This window comes from Saccoglossus kowalevskii, chromosome 16 (assembly GCF_978046115.1).
Source record: "Saccoglossus kowalevskii chromosome 16, keSacKowa6.1, whole genome shotgun sequence".
Lineage (NCBI taxonomy): Eukaryota > Metazoa > Hemichordata > Enteropneusta > Harrimaniidae > Saccoglossus > Saccoglossus kowalevskii.
This window is the reverse complement of record NC_140656.1, coordinates 28797467-28820103: the sequence shown is the minus strand read 5'-3', so window position 1 is coordinate 28820103 and position 22637 is coordinate 28797467. Positions and strand designations below refer to the sequence as shown.

Genomic DNA, 22637 nt, shown 5'->3' with positions numbered 1-22637 from the left:
TGCTTCTTATAAATTACTTTTGCACATTAACAGTTGTGCGCATGTGCAACATTCCGGGCAACAATTATGGCTGCTGCTCCTGGTTTGCCGAAGTGGTTACTTGATTGTAAAAGCCAAATCACAGAGTCCCCGGTATGTATAAATAATCCCTTGTCGTAAAAGTGTCCCCTGCTATCCGACGTATCTAGGAAATTGTTTTATGTGTGAAATTCTTTCCTAAAATCATGCAATCATGAAAACAAGTTTTGTTTACATCTGTATTCTTGGATCGCTAAGTGGTTCCCATTTAAAAGCTGGGGGTGGACAGGGGTTCTAATTCAAACACTGGGGTGCACAGGGGTTTCCATTTAAAAACTGTGGGTGGGCTGAAGTATTAAGAAAATAGAACAAATTGTTGTAGGTAATATTCTTGATGTCAATTTTTCCCCAATTATTTTACTTCACCCCGAGAATTTTTAAATTTTATTTTTTATTATTACCGATATTATTATTTTTGCATGCAGTTTCATGTGATCCACAGTCAGCTGGCGCACAAGTGATAATAAAATAACATAGAATCAATTGAATGATTCGCTAGCCACATATAATATTTCTTTTTTTTTTGAAACTCTGGCCAATCGTGTGTACTTGTGTATACAGCATACACTGTACACCTGCAGTGCACACATTTAGCAAGGCATCTGATTCCAAAGGAAATAACAAAAATTCCTTTGAAATCGTCTGTATTTATCCCACAGAACATATAGATTGTGAAACCATATAAATTGATGATTAAAAGGTTGATGGGTATTATTTGACAACCCTGTAATATCGCCCAATTTTACTTCGTAGCTCTTCAAAATACCACTCATGCAATACCTTTTTATTTTTAGCATTACCTGGTATATATAGTGGAAAGTTCTCTCCCATAATGCATTGCTTAAATGCAGCGTGAAGGGTCTTTAAAGATGTCACATATTAATATTTGTCGATGATTCTATTTTAGCATCTTGTTTGATATGTTGTATCATGAGAAAGACCTTATGTATTTTTTTTCAGGAATGGGGGTCTTTGACAAGAGAGTTGTTTGATGCCATACAGCAGCAACTAACAGAAAGTAAAATTACTTACTTTACTGACCTCTCAGAAGCTGAGAAGACATTATTTATGCAAAGGGCAGCAAAAGCAATTCAACATGGTAGGAATTGCTTTTTATCTTCAAACATATACTTTATTCAACTGACTTGAAAAGGTTCAAACCTGTTTGTGTTTCTGTTCAATTTGCATGTAAAAACAATGAATAGTGGAGTATGAAAAACTAGAAAAACTTATCTTGTGTAAGATAACAGGCATTCTTTATTAAAGGGTGATTGATTTTATTTTGAAAAACAAATTTTGGTTTGTTAGCTGAACTTGTGGGTCGTAATTTTCGTCGCTAACATAGTATTAAATACTACAACGAATGCACATTTGCCTGCTTTTGCATATGAATAGACTAGAATGCCAGATTCCAAATCATTCAACAGAAATTTGCCACTCATATAAACATCTTTCCAAAAAACACTTTTGGAAAAATGGCCAAAGAATTAAAGCGAACCTAAATGCGGCCTTAATTTATAGTTGTGTATATTCTAAACTGTATTCGAAATAATATTGCAGTGGTTTAATTTTGTTTTAATTATAACTGTAGCTTGGATAGGCATTTGAAGTGCTTGCCATGGAGGCCATTTATGGAGGGGAATAATTAACGAACGAACATATTTAACATCCGGGTACTTTTCAAAGCTATGACGTTTTAGTATCTGATCGCATTCGTATACGCCATTGTACATAGCCGTTCATGCTGCCTAGCATTGTGTACTATTAGTATAAACACAGTCCCTCAAGGGACTGTGGTATAAACTCAACTTTTATATGCACAATGTGCTTTTTAAAACTTGGGTTAGAGCCTTATGCGTTTGAACCACAGTATTCTCAGAGTGAAAGCCCAATTGCGTTAAAGTACCGTACTTCCCCGATCGTAAGCCCCTCCCGAGTATGAAGCCCATCCCTATGTTTTTACTTGGTATTTATCGAGTTGAGGGCATTCACGATTATAAGCCCAGAGTGTTTTTACTGGGCGTCGACGATATTCTTTAAAATATGCGTGTAAAAGGTGTGTTTCATTTCATAATATTCATGATTGGCATGTTAGTTTGGTTCATGCTTTTAGTTTTATGAGAAAACTCGCATTAATTTCAAGTTCAGAGTGCATGGCGAACGTACACAACGTGATTCGCATCGTTTCTATTCTGTCATTTACTCAGGATGAACATCGATGTTGCAATTCTGGAGTAATCCATATTTCTTTGAGTAGTAGCCTTCGAAAAGCCAAAAATGTGATCGTCAAGGCGTGTACCCGGTTATTGGGCATGGTTTACTTTGAGACTATCATGAAAGGCCTAGGGTTTGAACGATGAGACATGTTGGCGACCGAGAAAGGTGTTTAAATTCTTCCTCCACACTCAGTTTACCCACGGTTACTATTAACCGTCGTTTATATTTCGGAAATTGCGAATCGCCAGTTTTTAGGGAAAAAATCATCGTTTTTTCGTTGCAATCAGTGCTACAGATCGCATTTTAACATTGCGGTAATTCATTTCCGCATTGCGCTAAAAAATCATCGTCAATAATCGGAAAATTTCATCATTACGACACATCATTTTGATTGGTTAATGAAAGACATGACCTGTTATGTCAAAGGAAGTTGTTCCAGGTCAAATCGTGCTGAAAAATCTCATGGTGGAAAATTGTTTTGCGTCGAGTTTGCGTACGATCGAAAACATACCAAAACGAAGATAATGATAAATGCCTTCGTCCACTGTTTCCTCACAGACCCTACCCATTATTTCACCGTAAATTCAGACGGTATGTAAATCGTATTGTAAAAAAATGTGTGTGTTTTTTATGAACATGTTTGTTTCTTCATTGTAAGTATCGTTCAAATCAATGACGCATTTTTTTTCAAAAATAAGTATTATTTTCCCGAGCCCGGCGTGGTGAACGAATATTTTTTTTGGATAATTTTTCGTTATTTGCAAGATGGTTACAGTGTTTAACCCCAAAACAAAATCATTTTTTCTGAGTTGGTCCTCGAGTATAAGCTCATCCCTTACTTTTCCCTTATGTGTTCATGCCTCTGGGCTTATGATCAGGGAAGTACGGTATTACCGTATACTGTGAAGATTCAATTCAGTCCAGTGTGAGTGATGAGAGTATATCGTTGACGATGCCCCTTGTTCGGATGAAAGTTTTATTTCAAATTACACGGAAGTCTGTGAACAATCTGCTTGGTGTTCCTGTGACACTTGTCCCATGATTTGCCAGTGCAGCCCCGTGAATACATGGACGAAAATGTTTCCACCACCACCCTATGAACTCAAGATTGCATACTCCAGCATCCATACTTTAAATAATTTGCACGCCGCACAGTGCAGTACTGGAAACAGCATTTATTAGACAGTTAGACAAAAAACAAAACAAAATGCCTGTCTCGATCAATCGCACATCCATAATGTTTGTATGTTGATATGCTTGTAAATAACATTAACGTAAAAGTCGAAACAACCTAGACTAGAAGTCAATTCACCAGTCCAGCCAGCTATGGCTCCCCTGTGGCTTCCTAAGTTGCTTATATTTAATCAGATACTATTTCGTCATCATGCTTTGTTACCTTACCTGTTTATACCTCATGAGGGCGTTTTTTTATGGCAAGATGGCGCAAACGGAAGTCCTTCGCAGGTTTATGGTTTCTCATATTTAAATCATCATAACTCTGAAGATAATCATTTTTTTTAATTTTTTTTTTCAAATTTATAATCAATATACATAACTTGATAAATACAAACACCAAAATAGGCTCTATTTAGTTCCCCTTTAACCGCATTAATTGTTAAAATTGTGACCACCCTTCTGGCACTGGTTTGCTCAAATGCACAGGTGTATAAAGACCAAAATAATGGAAGGCAATTATGGTGTTTGGCCTAAGTCTCCATGATTGCATTTTCTATATAATCAAACCAAACAAGCATATTTTTATTTATTTCGCCATATTGAATATTTATTGACAAATTACTTCTCATATTTTAATTCATTAGTAATATACCGTTAATTCACCTCCATATAAAGACCACCTGTCCAAAAAGTAACTTGGCTGGTCACACTCTACACAGGTTTGAATGTATTACGCTTGTATCTTCTTTTATTGCAGGCAAAGCTTTTCGCAATGTTCAGACCAATGTTTCACACAGCTTGGACCAACATCTTAACAATCAAGTAGCTAAGGAACTTCTCGAGGACTTCCCTGTTATTACCAAATCTGATCTGATCATTAGTCATGCCAGAGATAGTGTGGTGGCAGTGTTAAAAAAATGGCCTGATATGAAGAGTAAATTGCACCTTTGTCTTAACCAGTCATTACCTGATAGACTCAGACAGATCACATGGAAACTGTTCCTACATAATCCACATTGTAAGTGATTTTAGAGCTTTTCAAATTGTACCTTGGTGTAAGTATACTTCACTGTAATATATATGTGTTGGTTGATCGTGGTACTTCTTTTGTCCTGACTACAGTATGCGGTATTCTTGTGATATCCATATTATAATTACCGGGGTAATCCGTTTCCTGTTTGTTGGCATACCACAATTGAGTTAGAGATGTCAGCGTGAAATGTTGTACAAGATTCAACTATGCGTGTTCGTGCGTTTACTTTCACTATCTGCTGTACAGTATATCAACAAGTGCTTTGAAATTAGACAACACATTTTGGATTAATATACATCTTTCTTCTAGAAGGAGTTGTTTTATTATTTTTGTTTCCATTAATATTCTGTTTTTGTAGATTAGTTTATTTTTTATTACTTCCTTATTAGTGTATTAATCCTGTATTCTTCATTGCCACTATCTTTGGGGAGTGAGTAAATAAATAAATAAATAAACAAACAAACAAACAAATAAATAAATAAATATTGTTGCTCCTTCCTATGTAAACAAAAAAAGTGTTCAAATGTGGTGTAAATAATTTGAAACACATTCAATGTTACCCATAATAAAATTCAATAATTGGAATTTAGTGCATCACAGACATTTCGTTACCAATATGCTGTAATACATGTACTACCTAGGTACTTAAATTTTTAGCAGGCTTACTCAAGCAGTACACAGTCACATCAGCCATTAATATGCATTGACTGTGTTCTGTCCTTGTATTCTGTATTCTCTGTGATATTATTGCAGGAACCTCAGAGTTAAAGTCAACATATTTGTTTGAATTCTTAACAGTAAGAAAACAGTATGTCGAAATATTGCAGACTGATCCAAACAATGTAATGTCTATATTGGACTTAGAGATTGTACAGAAATCAGAAGATCTACTCGAGAATGAAACAACATTCCATGAACTTTCCGGATCTGTTAGTAAGTGATGTTCAATTTCTGGGTTCTGTCATGTAGAATGGGTAAACCTACATATTTTTATTGGTAGACCACTTCTGGAACAGTCAGGCTTGAATTAAAAATTCACATAATCTCTCTAATTGCCCTCTTCTGATTTTTTTTTTAAATGGAACAAAATATAAGTAAGTGAAGCGAAAACAATTTTTAATTTCTTTGTAAAATTCACAAAACTTAACAAATAAAATTGACAGTATGTACCATATTTATTTTATTACCAGTATTAGTACATGCACTTATGCAAATGACAGGCGTGTGTCTGTCTAAAAGTTACATTTCAATCATCTCGTCTGTAATTTTTTTGTGTATATGCACTTCTATAAGATCAAATGCGATAATCAGTTTACATTCCACACTAAATTATCAGATTTTTAATGAATGTAACTTATATTGTTATTTAACCTAGGTATATTGAACGCAATGAAATGTACCTTATCTTATCACCACGCCAGAAAGAGAGTCCAGACTAGTTTACATGATACAGATTACATGTTAGTTGTACCGTTCTTAGTGACGTCACTGGCGACTGTACATCCAGATCAACTCTCTCACAGAAATAGTATTGCTCTATTAATCGAAGAATATATCACATTTATGAAAATGAGACCAGGGTATATGAAAGAGTCATGGACTGAGGTAAGTTTTTTCCACTCATGAAATTTTGTCTCTTAATGATATCAACTTAAAATCTTATTATTGATTTTGGTACAAACCGCCCTCTTGGCTGAAAGTTTCAACTAACAGTGTTTATGACAACAATTCAAAAACTGCAAATAATAATAATAATTGTTTATTGCATCTTTAGAAATATACATTTCTTTCAGTATATAGCAATAGGAATATCAATCAATACAGAAAAATAAAATATAACAAGTTAGTAAAAAGAATTTTAAAGAGTAAATCAAATATAATAAGTTCAAATCACATGTTTTTTGTGCGTTGTTGGAATGCCATGAAGATAAATTGTGCAAAGTGCTTTATTGAGGTTTTGTCTGTTATTTTCATTATAAATTGAAATTTATTTTTATTTTTGCTTGTTTGATTGATTGCAAATGTCTCAATGACAAATTGTACCCTCAGTTGTAATGTTTAAACTGTGTACTCCAAACAAATCAAGTGCAAAATGTGTTACCCCCAGTAGATTCTGAACAAGAGCTGAAATCCTCCATTCATCCACTGAACCTGCTGACACTTATATTGTATTAGTAGTTTGTGAAAATGCATTTGTTGACTCCCATGTGCGAAGCACAAAATGGGAGTCTTTGCGGTTAGTGTGTCTGTATGTGTGTATGTGTCTGTGTGTGTGTGTGTGTGTATGTGTGTACATGTGTATGTGTGTATGTGTGTCTGACTGTTCCACTGCTATCTCAAGAACCATACATCAGTTTTTGATGAAACTTGGTGCATAGATGCTCTGGGCCAATGCGCAGATTTGATTAGGTTTTGGTAAAAATCCATGCTCGTTAATTACCTAATTTGCATGATAATTAGCTAATTTTTAGCTGTTCTATGACTGTTCCACTGATATCTAAAGAACCACTCATTGGATTTTGATGAAACTTGGTACATAGATGCTCTGAACATATGCGCAGATTTGATTAGTTTTTGGTAAAAATCTGTGCATATTAATTAACTAATTTGCATGATAATTAGCTAATTTTTAGTGGTTCCATGACTGTTCGACTGATATCTAAACAACCACTCATTGGATTTTGATGAAACTTGGTACATAGATGATCTGAACTAATGCTAGGTTTTGATTAGTTTTTGGTAATAATCCGTGGATACTAATTACCTAATTTGCATAATGATTAGTCAATTTTCGGTTTTTCCACTGATATCTCAAGTACTAATCATCACATTTCAATGAAACTTGGTACATAGATGTCATATGACACTGCACAGACCTGATAGTTTTTATGGTAATATCAGTACATATAATTACCTAATTTGCATAATTAATTAATTTTCAGCTTTTGATATAAGTAGTGAGCATTACATTTCAATGAAACTTGGTACTTACATACTCAAGGACTATGCAGAGATTGATTGTTTCGGATAAATATTTGTGTATATTAATAACCTAATTTGCATAATTAGTTAATTTTCAGCTTTTCCACGGGTATCTGAAGTACTAATCATCGCATTTCAATGAAACTTGGTACATAGATCCTTTAGGACTATGCAGAGACCTGATTAGTTTCAGGGTAAATAATTGTGCATATTAATTACCTAATTTGCATAAGTAATTTTCAGCTTTTCTCAAGAACCATACATCGGTTTTTGATGAAACTTGGTGCATAGATGCTCTGGGCCAATGCGCAGATTTGATTAGGTTTTGGTAAAAATCCATGCTCGTTAATTACCTAATTTGCATGATAATTAGCTAATTTTTAGCTGTTCTATGACTGTTCCACTGATATCTAAAGAACCACTCATTGGATTTTGATGAAACTTGGTACATAGATGCTCTGAACATATGCGCAGATTTGATTAGTTTTTGGTAAAAATCTGTGCATATTAATTAACTAATTTGCATGATAATTAGCTAATTTTTAGTGGTTCCATGACTGTTCCACTGATATCTAAACAACCACTCATTGGATTTTGATGAAACTTGGTACATAGATGATCTGAACTAATGCTAGGTTTTGATTAGTTTTTGGTAATAATCCGTGGATACTAATTACCTAATTTGCATAATGATTAGTCAATTTTCGGTTTTTCCACTGATATCTCAAGTACTAATCATCACATTTCAATGAAACTTGGTACATAGATGTCATATGACACTGCACAGACCTGATAGTTTTTATGGTAATATCAGTACATATAATTACCTAATTTGCATACTTAATTAATTTTCAGCTTTTGATATAAGCAGTGAGCATTACATTTCAATGAAACTTGGTACTTACATACTCAAGGACTATGCAGAGATTGATTGTTTCGGATAAATATTTGTGTATATTAATAACCTAATTTGCATAATTAGTTAATTTTCAGCTTTTCCACGGGTATCTGGGGTAAAACTCTGTTCATATTATTTCCCTAATTAGCATAATAATTCATAATTTTTTGGTTCTAATCACATTTCAATTAAACTTGGTACATAGAGTTTTTGTTACATTGCGCAGACCTCATTAGTTTTACAATCAAATCTGTTCATGTTAATTTTCTGATTTGCATAATTAGTTTTCAGCTAAGTAATTTCAAATTATATTTAATGTGTCTCCAATACTCTCAGCACATGGGAGTTCTTTCTAAGCTTTCTTTGATTTTAGTTTATTTTGTCAAATGGTCTGGGATTTAAATGACTACTACCGGTATCACACATTTGTATATACCGGTATAGGTTAATAGTTAGTATACCTCATCATCAGAGAGATTCCCATGGTCATCTGCCCTTTCACCTGTGTAGAAGAAAGTACTACGAGTAAAATTGCGGCATTCCCAGTTTAAGTGGGAATGGCATCCTAAGATAAAGAGTATGAAGTTTTTGTGTGTCATTCCATTCTTCATGAAAAAATCATAGTAACATTGATTAATGATAAGCAGTGAACACTGTCTTCTTTGATAATCTGTCTAATATAGGTTTTGCCACTTCTCTTGTTTTATAACCGTATACTTACTGCATTGCTTAATCAATAAATGAATGAACAAACAAAATAAAACAAAGATGTTGTTTTTATTTCATTAGGATTACAAGGAAGGAATGCAGAACTTCACAGATTCTGTTGCTAAGCTACTAGAAACTAATGATGAAGAACTTTCCAAACATTTAAAAACTTTATTTTCACCAACAGAAGGTAAGATATGTATTGTCCTTCTATATTTTGATAATACAAAATAACGGAGTTGACCATCATGTTGTCATGTTTGTTCCATTCTAGATGTTTAAATGAATTGTGTTGCATTTGAAGATGTGGGATATAGATGAGAACTGTTTCTGATGTATGCAATATTCTATTCATTTACGTACATCAGCTACTCATTTACTTGTTTCAAGTTTGTTCATGATGTACACAGACAGCAGCTACAATTATCATTATATCAAACATTCACCTGTCAGTTTGTGATGTCATAGATATTGGGACTGTTTTAGTTCTAATAACTTGCCGAAATGAAACAAAATGATGGATTTGATGACGTACTCAGACTAAATATATACCAAACAGTTATTGTCACTATTTTAGTAGCTATGAACTGGAATGAAACAAAATGGCCAATTTGATGACATACTCAGACTATATTAAAATATATAGTAAATAGACCATTTTAGTAATAAAACAATTTGACTATTTTGGTAATTATAAGAGGAATGTTGACGTACTTGGAACTAAAACAATTTTAAATATTTATTTGGACTATTTTGTTTGGAGGTGTTGTGTATACTAAGTTTATGCAAATTTCTAGCAGAGTTTTTTGTTAATGATGTATTATAACATTTGCCTACACATATAGCTACCGCTGCACTAAGACAGAGTCTGGGTGGTAAGTCTAAACCGGACTATGGATGTGCATGTACCAGTGTTTGTCTCATTAAACGTTAAATACCATATCCACATATGATTTCAACTCAGTCTGACTTATGTTTACATTAACTTTATTTAGACGACCACGCTGTTTATGTTTTTAAGCACTGCAAGGAGAGAGGAATGTAGTGCAATACAATAATAAAAAAATATGCTGGGGTACCCATGTCTGAGAACAAAACCATGTGAAAAGGTTTTCTTTTGTTAACGTAGAAGTATGATATGATATGATAATTATACAATTAAGGTTTTTTGGGGGTAAAATTCACAATTTGTCTATATGTGGAATTTGCGTTTTCACTGCAAGAGATATCTTTTTAAACAAATCAGTCACTAAAAAGAGGTTACAATTTTGGAATGCATAAATGATTTTAAAGGGTTTTTTAAAACAAAATTTTCAAATATGAATACCAGGCAAGTCTCTGAGTTCTGCCCCCCCAGTCTAAAGTATTGAAATATTACATCAGCTCTCCAAGGTATTTAAGATTGTTTAGGAGTGTCCTCATCTTCCATGGTGTACAGTGCCATCTGGTGGTAGTGATGTTAAATTAGTAATTCATCTTTTTCAATATTCTAAGCATATTCACTGGGTTTCAAATTCATGAACTTGCAATCAGTGTATTGTATTTTTACATGTTTATTTGGAATTTCACTTATTGGCAAAATTAAAACTCAGTGAATAATTAATTCATTTACAGTAACACCACCAACCCGATTGATATTTGATATTTGATGTGTACATTATTTTTGTAAACAATTTGTTTGATGAAGTTAAGTTGACATGTTCTCAACAGCCAGAACCAAACTTGTTTGTAGGTTAACTGCGTTTTGTCGTATGAATGTGCGTTGCTCAATTTGGCTACAACAATGTTCTTGTAGGACGGACGACAGAGCTATTTTGACCATCAGGTCGCTTGTTTTTAGGTGTTTGTAATATTTTTAGAAAAATATTTTCGCCTTACTGAAGCCCACAATAATAATCCAAGCATTCATAACAATAGTTTTACTTTCTACCCCCACCCCCACTATCTCTATTACTGTAAACACGTACAGCCTAATTGGTGTTATCTCATGCATCCGTGTCCCAAAATGACATCAGTTTAAGTACTGTAGAATGCATGTCATGTCATTGATTCATCTCTTGTAGTTTTATCATTTCAGAAATGTTTTCCTCTTCTACCCTTGTCTTTTTCCATTCATATATATTGTAAAAAAAATTGCTGGAATGATATTTAGTAGATGTTCTTGATATAAAGTGTGTTGTTGCTTGAACTATATAAATGTATGTTTCAGTATTTAAATTAGAAATATGTTGGTGATAATCACTAGATTTATTTGTTGTTGTGGTCTTTCTTCATCCCTAGACATTTGTAAATTTCATTAAGGTAGCGAGACTATTATTTGCATACTTGTTTTCATCTTCTAATTGTGACTAAATGACTACAAATAGACCCGGGAAAGTATATATTTTTAGAATCGTCAGATTTCAAGCTTTTCACAAGTGTATTTTGCATGCCCGTATCTGCATTCTACGACGCGTTACTCAATCAAAGGTGAAAAATTACTTTTTCTGTAAAAAAAATAATTACGCATTTACGCTGGCGATAAGAAGTATTTTTTTCACTTTTCCTAGTTGTTCAATAGTCTGGTAAATTGAATGTGTCTGGTCAGTTTTATTCAAGCAACGCGTTTTAAAAAATAGTGTGCTGAATTTCAATTACTGTTTTAGTCACATTGCCCCAACTCAAACCACAACTCGTTGGTAAATAATCGATGAAATAGTTTGTTGGGACACATTCAAGTTCCTCTCATTGTCACCTTAAAGCTGTGAAAATTTGGTGTTAATCCGACGACAATAAGTATACGTTATTTTTTGTTAAAGACCTTGTATTTTGAAAAACATAAACTCCTAGAAAACGTCAATGAAGTAACAGCAAATATTTTCAAGCTTGTTTATCGGCACAATCAATTTGTTTTCCCATCAAGGTCTGTTTTACCATGTGTAGGGGCATCCAAGTGTGTAAGGCTATTAAAAACCAAAAAAATAAAGGAATGGGATAGCTATAATTGGATAAATTCGGCATATGAAAACACCAAAATCAATGATTTTTTTCAGTGGCTGTGTGACCTTGTGTCTGACACATTCATATGCAAATGACTAATCTGTGAAACAAACAGGGGCGGAGACAAACCACTGGAATGTTTGGAAACACTCATTGTGTGTCAGATAGCTACTGATAACACATCCTAACATTGCTTTGTCTTGAGTTTATCTTTGAAACTTATAGGCACACAGATTAAACCTGTGTTGTTGATTTTGGAAAACACTCCTGAGGCTGCCTTGCTTCCCTTCAGAAAATATACATTTTAACCAACTTACATGACATTCTATGTTATGTTGACTTTATCATATGAAAGTTTATAGTGCATTTCATCAATTAATAAATAAATGTGAAAATCGTAATTTTCAACACAAATAATAGTCTCGCTACCTTAAGTGTGCTGTTTTATGTATTCAGCGACAGACTAATTCATTTAAATTAATTATTTTATATTTTTAGCTGATGAAGGAACTCACGACACCTTAATAGAAGGCTTGAAATCCTTGATTAGACCAATGGTACGATGCCTGTTTGTTGGTAAGTCTGTAAACCTCGCAACTGTTGTTGTGTTCAGTAAACTTGATTCCAAGTCCATATCCCACTGTGGCTGGTTTGATCCCAGTTTGTATTCTGCTATGGTTAGGCCAGACTTTTATTATCCCTTGTTTTTGTGAACCCGCCGAATGAACAGGAGCCGAAAATGAAATAAAAATAAAATTTTATTTCAGCGTAATTTCTCGCGCTCGGTGACTTGTAAGCGCAAAAAAAAATATTGTTTTTATCTTCATTTTTTACCACCCGCCGCATAACAAATCCAAGTTGCATTTTTGTGAGAATATCATGATCAAAGTACCAAAGTCTTGCGTAGATGAAAAACAAGGTTATACATGGAATAAAATTTTATTTCATTTCTTCTCTCCGATCAACGATCTCACTTACAATTCTTTGAGAATCACACAAATCTAATGGAAAAAAAGAATTAATTTTTTTTTCGCCCTCCTAAAAAAAATTGCCTTTTAAAGACTCGAGAAACAAGGAATAAAAAAAGTCTGGCCTTACTCTACATTCCAGTATGATGTTGTGACTGCTCTATATTCCAGTTTGTATCCCAGCATGACTGCTTTTATTCCAGTCTCTTTGTCGTTCATTCATTCATTTGTTTGCTCATTTGCATGCTCACCCAGTCACTCACTGTTTGACTCCCGTGTGCAATGCACAGATTGGAAGTTTTTGTAGTTAGTGTGTCTGTATGCATGTGTTTGCCTGCCTGTTCCACTTATATCTCATGAACCATATGTTGGTTTTTGATTAAACTTTATATGCTCGTACATAGATGCTCTTGGCTAATGCTCAGATTTGATTAGGTTTTAATTTAAATGCATGCATATTAATTACCTAATTTGCATAATTATTACATTTTTGATGATATTTTAAGTACTAATCATTACTTTTCAGTAAAACTTGGTACATATAGACACGCTAGGACTATGAACCTGATTAGTTTTGGGGAAAATCTGTGCATATTGATTACCTAATTTGCCTAATGATTAGTCAATTTAAATGGTGTATTTGCTCTAATAGAAGCTAATGTGCTTACTTCATGCCTCCAATACCTTCAGCACCCGGGAGTTCTTTCTATGCTTTCTTTGATTTATTTTTGTGTTTGCAGGTTATTTACAGTTGGATACTGTGATGTTTATATGGGACCAGTACATCATTGGGCTGGATGTACCAGAGTATGACATTGTACCTGTTGTCACCGTAGTTACTCTAATGTTGCTAAGAGACCACATCCTAGATTGTGATATTGTAAGTATACTCACTACTAAAATTTTATAAAAGACCTTGGTGACCTGTGTCAGTGCTTGCAGGCCTTGGTGACCTGTGTCAGTGCTTGCAGGCCTTGGTGACCTGTGTCAGTGCTTGCAGGCCTTGGTGACCTGTGTCAGTGCTTGCAGGCCTTGGTGACCTGTGTCAGTGCTTGCAGGCCTTGGTGACCTGTGTCAGTGCTTGCAGGCCTTGGTGATATGTGTCAGTGCTTGCAGGCCTTGGTGACATGTGTCATTGCTTGCAGGCCTTGATGACAAGTGTCATTGCTTGCAGGCCTTGGTGACCTGTGTCAGTGCTTGCAGGCATTAGTGACATGTGATGAATCGGAGCTTGCAGGCTGTGGTGACATGTGTCAGAGCTTGCAGGCTGTGGTGACATGTGTCATGGCTTGTAGGCCTTGGTGACCTGTGTCAGTGCTTGTAGGCATTAGTGACATGTGATGAGTCAGAGCTTGCAGGCTGTGGTGACATGTGTCAGAGCTTGCAGGCCTTGGTGACATGTGATGAGTCAGAGCTTGCAGGCTGTAGTAACATGTGTCAGGGCTTGCAGGCTGTGGTGACATGTGTCAGAGCTTGCAGGCCTTGGTGACATGTGTCAGAGCTTGCAGGCCTTGGTGACATGTGTCAGTGCTTTCAGGCATTAGTGACATGTGATGAGTCACAGCTTGCAGGCTGTGGTGACATGTGTCAGAGCTTGCAGACCTTGGTGACATGTGATGAGTCAGAGCTTGCAGGCATTGGTGACATGTGTCATAGCTTGCAGGCCTTGGTGACATGTGTCATAGCTTGCAGGCCTTGGTGACATGTGTCATATCTTGCAGGCCTTGGTGACATGTGTCATAGCTTGCAGGTCTTAGTGACATGTGTCATAACTTGCAGGTCTTGGTGACATGTGTCATTGCTTGCAGGCCTTGGTGACATGTGTCATTGCTTGCAGGCCTTGGTGACATGTGTCATTGCTTGCAGGCCTTGGTGACATGTATCATTGCTTGCAGGCCTTGGTGACCTGTGTCATATCTTGCAGGCCTTGGTGACCTGTATCATATCTTGCAGGCCTTGGTGACCTGTGTCATATCTTGCAGGCCTTGGTGACCTGTGTCATATCTTGCAGGCCTTGGTGACCTGTGTCATATCTTGCAGGCCTTGGTGACATGTTATTGTGAGATGTAGACTTATAGCAACCTGTATGCAGTGACTTGTATATAATTTGAATATGTTTTCTTCCCTAACTACAGCCTGTTGGCATAGAGACTGTTCTAGCTGATCATGCCATTAAACTGAAGAAAGAGCAATACATGTATGAGGTAAGTCTGAATAAAAAGAGTTATTCGTATATGATTCAGATATGAGAATTTGGTGAAAAGTTTAGACGATGTTTCATGTTGTCAAGCATTTTAATATCTTTGGCAAATTAACTATTTAAATCATTGTATCAAATCATAAATCATGAGTATTGTATTAACAGATTAATAGAAATTTCTATAAAGACTTGTATGATTTATTAAATAAAGATAGAACCGATATGCCAATACTGGATCCAACACAGAGTAAGTCTGGAATTTGTTATCATCACTTAGTTACTGTGAAGTTATGATTTACTTTTTACTCTTGCATTTTCTCACCAGTCACTGTTTTAATCTTTAATTTTATCTGACTTTGTCAAAATTTGTCTATCACAAAATTAAAAGATGAAATTAATTATAATTTGTAAAAATATGTCTACTAAATATTATATTTCGTCAGGTCTTGGACTGCCAGGTCCTTGGACCCATTGGTCAAGTGAGAAATTACCTCGGAGAGAGAAAGCGCAAGACAGAAGGCAGGCAAGAGAGGAGAGAGAAGCTCAAAGACTCAGGTAAAGAATCCAATCAGTAAAAACACCAAAACATGTGTTTTTATGCGTCAGCAATGTCATGATTTAATAATGGTCAGGATTATAATTAGAAGGTTTTTGTGGATATATGTGTTAGGACGTCTATACTGGAAATAAATGTATTGTGTTATGTGCTTCACACTCTTATGCAGCTTGATTTATGGTAACATATATGTGTTGGTGTGTGTTCCACTTTATAGGACTGTTCAAGAACAACGAGAAGCTGATGAACAAAGGAGACAACAAGAGTTAATGGACAGAGTTGAGGAGGAGGAAAGATTTCAGAAACAGATGGAGGAAGATCGGAGAAGAATTGAAGAGGAGAGAATGTATTTGGAAGATCAGCTTGAGTTTGTGAGTACATGATATGATGGGACATGTGATATATCATATGAAGAATCATGTGATGGATCATGTGATGGATCATGTGATGGATCATGTGATATAGTAGACAAAAGATATAAGTGAATTTTGAAAGATTATTGAGTAGTTGAGTAGGTGCTAGTAGGCTTGGGTTGTACTGTAAAACCATTTATTTTCACTGGTACCTTGTATTTAAATTCACTATTTTGGTATTTTGAGCATAATCACTGTGATAATCACAAATTTACCAAGGAAACAATGAGTTCTATAGTTATTTTACATGACTGTTTATGTGGATTTAATTTAGTGGATTTTACCAAATATGCAAATAGCAAAATTAAAACCTTGTGAATAATTAATATATATATACTTATATCTGTTTACATTACCACAGGAGAAAAAAAGAAGACAAGACAGTGAGAGGAAAGCCAAGGAAGAGATTGATTTACTGAGAAAAGAAATAGAAGAACTCCGTAAAAATAGAGAGGTATGAAACCACATAAATTCTAGGTATTGTCAAGAATTGTTTGTTTGTAATTGCACTGCTCTTAATTATTGATAAATTATAAAAAGGAATATATAAATATGGGCATTTATGAACCTTGACATCTTTGACACTGACTGTTGTCTGCATAGCAATTGTTCATATAATTGGCAATGGTCAATACATGCTTTACTGAACCACAAATTACCCCATGTTCATGTTATAAACTGTGTATTCAATTCAAACGGATAGTAAAGGCTCGTAATAAACTACACATATTTTTTCAAATTGTCTTTACTGATTGTGTTTTTTTTTTTATAGAAACCACATGACCCCTGGCCTGAATATGGAAATACTCACTATAATCCTCCATCAAGAGATAGGTAAGATGGTTGTAAAACAACAGACTTAATTATTCGTATGATGTTGGGTTGTCAATGTCCTTATGCCCCATTTTGTCTTAGTGGCAGTCTATGCCAAGTTGTTTCACGACTAATGACATAATGTGATTATTTATTTAATGAAGTTGTTTGACTTGAACAAATGATGTATAAAAGATGTATTTGTTGTGGCATTGATATAATGTTGGAAGGGTTTTAGGCAATATACTTTCTTAAGGTTATCACATCAAGCCACTAAAACATCAATAATGTAGTCAAGGGTGAAAATATCTTTATGGTCTGCGCAGGTTGTGTGCATTTTATCTGTTTTACATGCTGAACAATTGTTGTTTGTTAAGTTATGACAAAGATCAAACAAATCAAATTGGAGAGAAAATCTTTCTGTTTCAGTAAACGCAGTCCCCCACCACCATCAGCAGCTACGCATGATACAAAAACGTGGGGAGCCCCAACAACAGCCGGTGGTTCCACAACAGAGACACCACCACCAGGAAGTGGACGAAGAAAACATGCAGAAACAGTCACTCTAAATTTACTGGAGAGAATCATGGATAGCGTAAACTATTGTAAGTTGTTTGTGTGAACAGTTTTATTCATGGTTAAAATTATTGTCATAACGTCACATGGACATCCAAACATGTATATTCATTTGGTACCACAAATCACTATCACATGAATTAAACGATACAGAAAGATTGTTTAAGCACACAGCTCACATTATAATTATTCTGTATTGACAGTGGGTCACAGTGAAGGAAGAGAGAAGGAAACTCTAGACAGTGAAAGTAAAACAAGTCTTAAACATTACAATAGAGCTTATGAAGAAGCACAGGTTAGTTCACATATATTAAAAATTGCATTTATTGTATGCTGGATTATTAAAAACTACTAAGTGCTCTACTAATAGAGCAAATATCGTATTGTTAGTTTTATTCTCCTGATTGCTTCCATATTGTGTGTTTTTGCTTTTATATCGTGGATAGACTGAATTCATTTGTACTCTAAGAAGACCTTGGCAAAAGTGCTATTTAGGTTGTCATGTGTTGACTCAGGAACACACAAAACATCAAAGAAACCAGAGAGCTTTCATGTTTGTGAAATACTTTATTTTAGCTGGGATTAATTTTCACTGAAAAAAATTGTGGATATTTTGTATGGAATTTATTATTTACTGATTTTTGGTTAGGTGATTGTAAAATACAGTAAAGTTCGTTATAGAAGCCACGGCTTCTATTGAAAAGAAAATGGCTGCTCTCCCCATGAAAAGTGGTGAAGTCCGGGTGCGGCTTCTATTGAAGCATTGTCTAAAATCTGCAAGCGTGCCTGCACGCGGAATATGCAAATTAGTTAATGATATGCTAATGAGATGCACGCAAATTCCAAACTGCAACAATGTATCAAGTTTTTACTTTAAATCATGGAGCTACAAATGTTTAAATCAAGGGCAATTTTCAGTGATATTCAATAAATATATACTCAAAATACAAACCATTCAATAAATACTATATAACATACAAACACACACACACACATGATAGCGGTATGACTCTTTTTGGAGGATGTGGTGGCCCTGAAAAGGGCCGTTTGGTTTGTATGTGGAGAACCACAGAGATTTGGCTAAAATCCAAGGAACTCATCATCGTCTTCATTGTCGCTATAAAATATCTCGGCGATCTCTTCTCCGATTGCCTCGTCGTCTGCCTCGAGATCTTCGTACACCAAGTTGTCCTCACTGCCATCAAGTGCATTAGATATGCCCGTCTTCTTGAATGAATTGAGGACAGTTTGGGGCGGAACTTTGTTCCAAGACGAGACGACCCACTCAAGTACCGTCTTCTTAGCAGGGGCCTTTCTTTTACCAGCCGGTGTGAACAGTGCTTCGCCCATCTTCATCCATTCATCCCACTCGGCGTGCATATAGTCTTTGAGTGGCTTATTTACGCCCACATCTAGCGGTTGAAGAAGTGATGTCAATCCTCCCGGAATCACTGCGTTCCACGTTCCGAGAATACAATTCCTCTTACGCTACATGAGTCCCATATGAGCAGTCGCCGAGAGTCATCGTTCCGTCTCAGAAATGTATTTCTAATCCACGGTAAACAAACTGAAATGAAGAATAAAAATAAATTAACTACAGGCAAAACATGGAAATAAAAACAAAGAATTCCGCTAACTCCGTGGAATGATGATTAAACTAGATAGCAAATAATGATGCGAAAAACAAAAGAAAAACGTAATCACAACGTTTACAAGGTGGCAGCCATCTTGAATGGCATGCCATGGCTTTTGACGTGACGTGACTCGATCCGATCATGCATAATATTGACTGGGAACCATGGAAAACAGATTTATAAGAGAAAAAAAGAAAAATATTTTATGTGGAAACACAGAGCGGCAGTCATCTTGAATCTTATTGATCACATTTACAAACAGTGAACAAACCCAAATGTACACGCAATGATACACGGACGGTACAGTGTAGTGTATCAGGACATGATCAGGAGAACCGGGCCCAAGACAACTTTTTTTAGCTTCATGCACGAACAAAATAAAAAAAAATACTTAGGAGATTCATTGATGTATCCCTTTTCTTGAACTTCTATCGTTATCTCTCTGCGTGTGAGGTCGTCCAGTTGCCGTTTGCCTTTGAAAATAATCAAAGGGCGGATCTTTTGGTCGTCAGCGGTAACTGTCAACACAGCGGTGAAACCTCTTTTTTCTGAATTCGTTGTCTTGATGTGGACGGTCTTGATGCCTTCATGCTCGAGAGTTTTGTTTCCAGGCATATCGAACCGTAACGGTGTCTCATGTTATATACATCGCTGAGTGGGTAGTTATGCTGTTGACGCAATTGGATAACGAATCGATGAAACTGGGCGATTTTTTCCTGATAATCGGGTGGTAATTTTTGACCAATGGAAGTGCGCACGCGAGTTGAAAGTGTGTGACGTTTCTTGAACGAGTGAAGCCAGCTGTCAGATGCCTTGAATGTGGTATCGGTGGCGATTCGTCTTGCTTGCATCTGTAGTTGTCGACCAGAGATGGCATTTCCATTTTTCCGATGTCCATCAAACCACTGCATGAGGTTGTCGTCCAGCGTGGTACTTCTCACTTTACGTCCTCCACCGTCTAATCGCTTAGCACTGCGTTTACTCATGTACAGTTGCTCCTTCGATCGGATCCATTGACGTACTTGCTTTTTGTTGATACCGAAATGTTCGACCGTTTTTCTGTTGTTTTTCGTCTCCATAGACATAGCCATAACTTTCAATTTGAAAGCAGTGTCATATGCAGCACGTCGTTGTTTAGGCATGATTAAATAAAATATCTATACGGAATACGATCAACGTAGAGACAGGCGTTATGAGAATGTTGCGTAAAAGCGAACAGAAAAAAACTTGAGCAGTGCGGGAACTATACTCAGAATGAAAATTTCTTCAACATTTCTTGGATTATATTGACATTTCCACCAATCATGAAGCTCTCACAATTAGCACTTGTACTCATGGTAACAATTTGAAAACTTTATTTACGTCGTCTATGTGTCTGTCGCGTGTCCATTTCACACTTATTCAATCAGGCGTCTATCACCCAAAGAAAACAGACATTGCATACACAATACATACACTCATTTCTTGTATACACAGGAACTGGGGCAGCCCCAGGACGGTGAACACATGTGGACACGGGAAGCACTGCACACAATAATTGACAAGTCTCAAAAAGCCAATGCGGCTTCTATTACAGGGTTTTGCAAGTTTCAATTGTTGTAAATTTTGACTTGATACATTGTAGCAAAGTCAGGGTGCGGCTTCTAATAAAAGTGCGGCTTCTATTACGAATTTTATGGTATCGGAAAATATAGGTATATTCGCTATATTTTATTTTCACTGACTCATTACCTCAGCGAAAATAGCGAAAATTAATTCCAAGCGAAAATAAAGTTATTTTACAGTACACCAACAGCATTACTTTTTACATATCAATACACTCTGGTGATCAGGTGACATATAACACCATTCCAAAAGTATGTATTCTGACACATGTAATAAAGTAGTTCCAAAAACGTTACAATGGTACATTTTTGTTATCAGCAGTCACTGAGACTTACTGACAAAATTCATTTCATAAATTTGATTGACTTGACATTTTAGGTGCAGCTGTTCGGGAGAAAGTTGCGAGCAGAAGAATGGGACGAGATGCCAGCAAATGAAAGGACCGAACTGAACGAAAAAATCATGGATTATGTTTGGCAAAAATATGAAGAGAAGTATGCCAGTACTTTGCAGTAGTCAAATATACCGTCCTTATGTTTTTGGGTCTTCGGAAAAATCAGCACATATACTGTTAGAAGTATGTGATCGTTCTCAATGGTCACTGTGTTATGGAGAGTTGGGGGCTTGGGTCAAGTTTGAAATCGTTACTATGACAGCCAATTTCATTTAACAATACAAACTATTTTCCATTCACTGCAGGATTCTGTGTTAAGCGTTAACTTAAACATAAAAACAAAGGTCATAGAGTTATAGTGGTAACAACACATCATGTGGGATTTGACAAATGCAAAAGTATTTGTGAGGTATTTCCATACATATAAGATATCTCAATACAACATTCCTCTCATTAAGATAGTCATTTCAACATTGAACTTGAAAAAAGAGGAATTCAAGTTTAAAATCAAATCATTCGATTTGGGGCAAAAGTTCAAGCCACATCGTTCAGGCATTATGCAGGATCTCAGAGTAAGCAGAAAGTCACCTATTCTGTTACTCCTTGTGAGATGGTTGTTTAGATATAGTTTGAAATTGTTTTAAAATACAACTTTTTTCAGACTATCATGTTGGGCCGAATTCAAGCTCAGTTATTTTTTTCAATCAGATTTATTTCTAAAACATAATTTAATTTAAAAACATAATTTGTAAGAATCTATATGAAATTGTGTACATAATTCCAGCTAGATTGTTTTCACAAATTTAATTTTATTTGTTTTTTCAGTTTAATTCAGACAGAGTACAGAATTGTGTCAATTAAAACTTTTTTAACATTTTTAAGAAACTTGTTTATACATGTAACTTATTCTCAAATTAGATTTATATGCGATATTCTTCCCAAACTTCTGACCTCAAAATATATGTTTGGGTTTTAGTGGTGCGTCCTTGCTTTCTTTTTAAAACCATGTTTTAATTATAAAAATAACTACTTATTCTCACAGCAATATTAGAAGTTACCAACAATACGGCATGTTTCAAATTTATTCTCTTACATTTATGCAAAGGCAGATATACTTAATAGACATGGTTGCTTAGCTACGAGGTGAGCAAAGAGAGTTGATCAATGTTGGTATCCAGTCAGCAGGAAAATGTAGTTTTAGGCAGATATTTAACTATACCTGTTTCAGTTGTGTTTCAAACATGTTAATTCTGTATTTTAAGTTTTACTTTACTTTTTAAAGTTTCTATAAAATTAGGAAAGTATGTTTTTATTCATATACATACAACAAAGATGTATTAATATAAAGTTATTACAAGAATACCTCAAAGTATGCACAAGACATTACTGCTGGAGTATCGACCGACG

General features: G+C 35.3%; 1 pseudogene across 1 annotated transcript; it reads left to right on the top strand.

The window, feature by feature from the left end:
- The first annotated feature begins 32 nt into the window (after nucleotides 1–32).
- Nucleotides 33–21534, top strand: LOC102808036 (uncharacterized; annotated as a pseudogene). Its single transcript, XR_013418652.2, has 17 exons — nucleotides 33–132; nucleotides 1039–1177; nucleotides 4229–4489; nucleotides 5303–5437; nucleotides 5880–6109; nucleotides 9174–9330; nucleotides 12570–12647; nucleotides 13780–13919; nucleotides 15175–15243; nucleotides 15405–15486; nucleotides 15683–15794; nucleotides 16013–16166; nucleotides 16570–16662; nucleotides 16981–17042; nucleotides 17451–17626; nucleotides 17801–17892; nucleotides 21215–21534. The product of XR_013418652.2 is annotated as an uncharacterized LOC102808036 (transcript).
- The last annotated feature ends 1103 nt before the right edge of the window (nucleotides 21535–22637 follow it).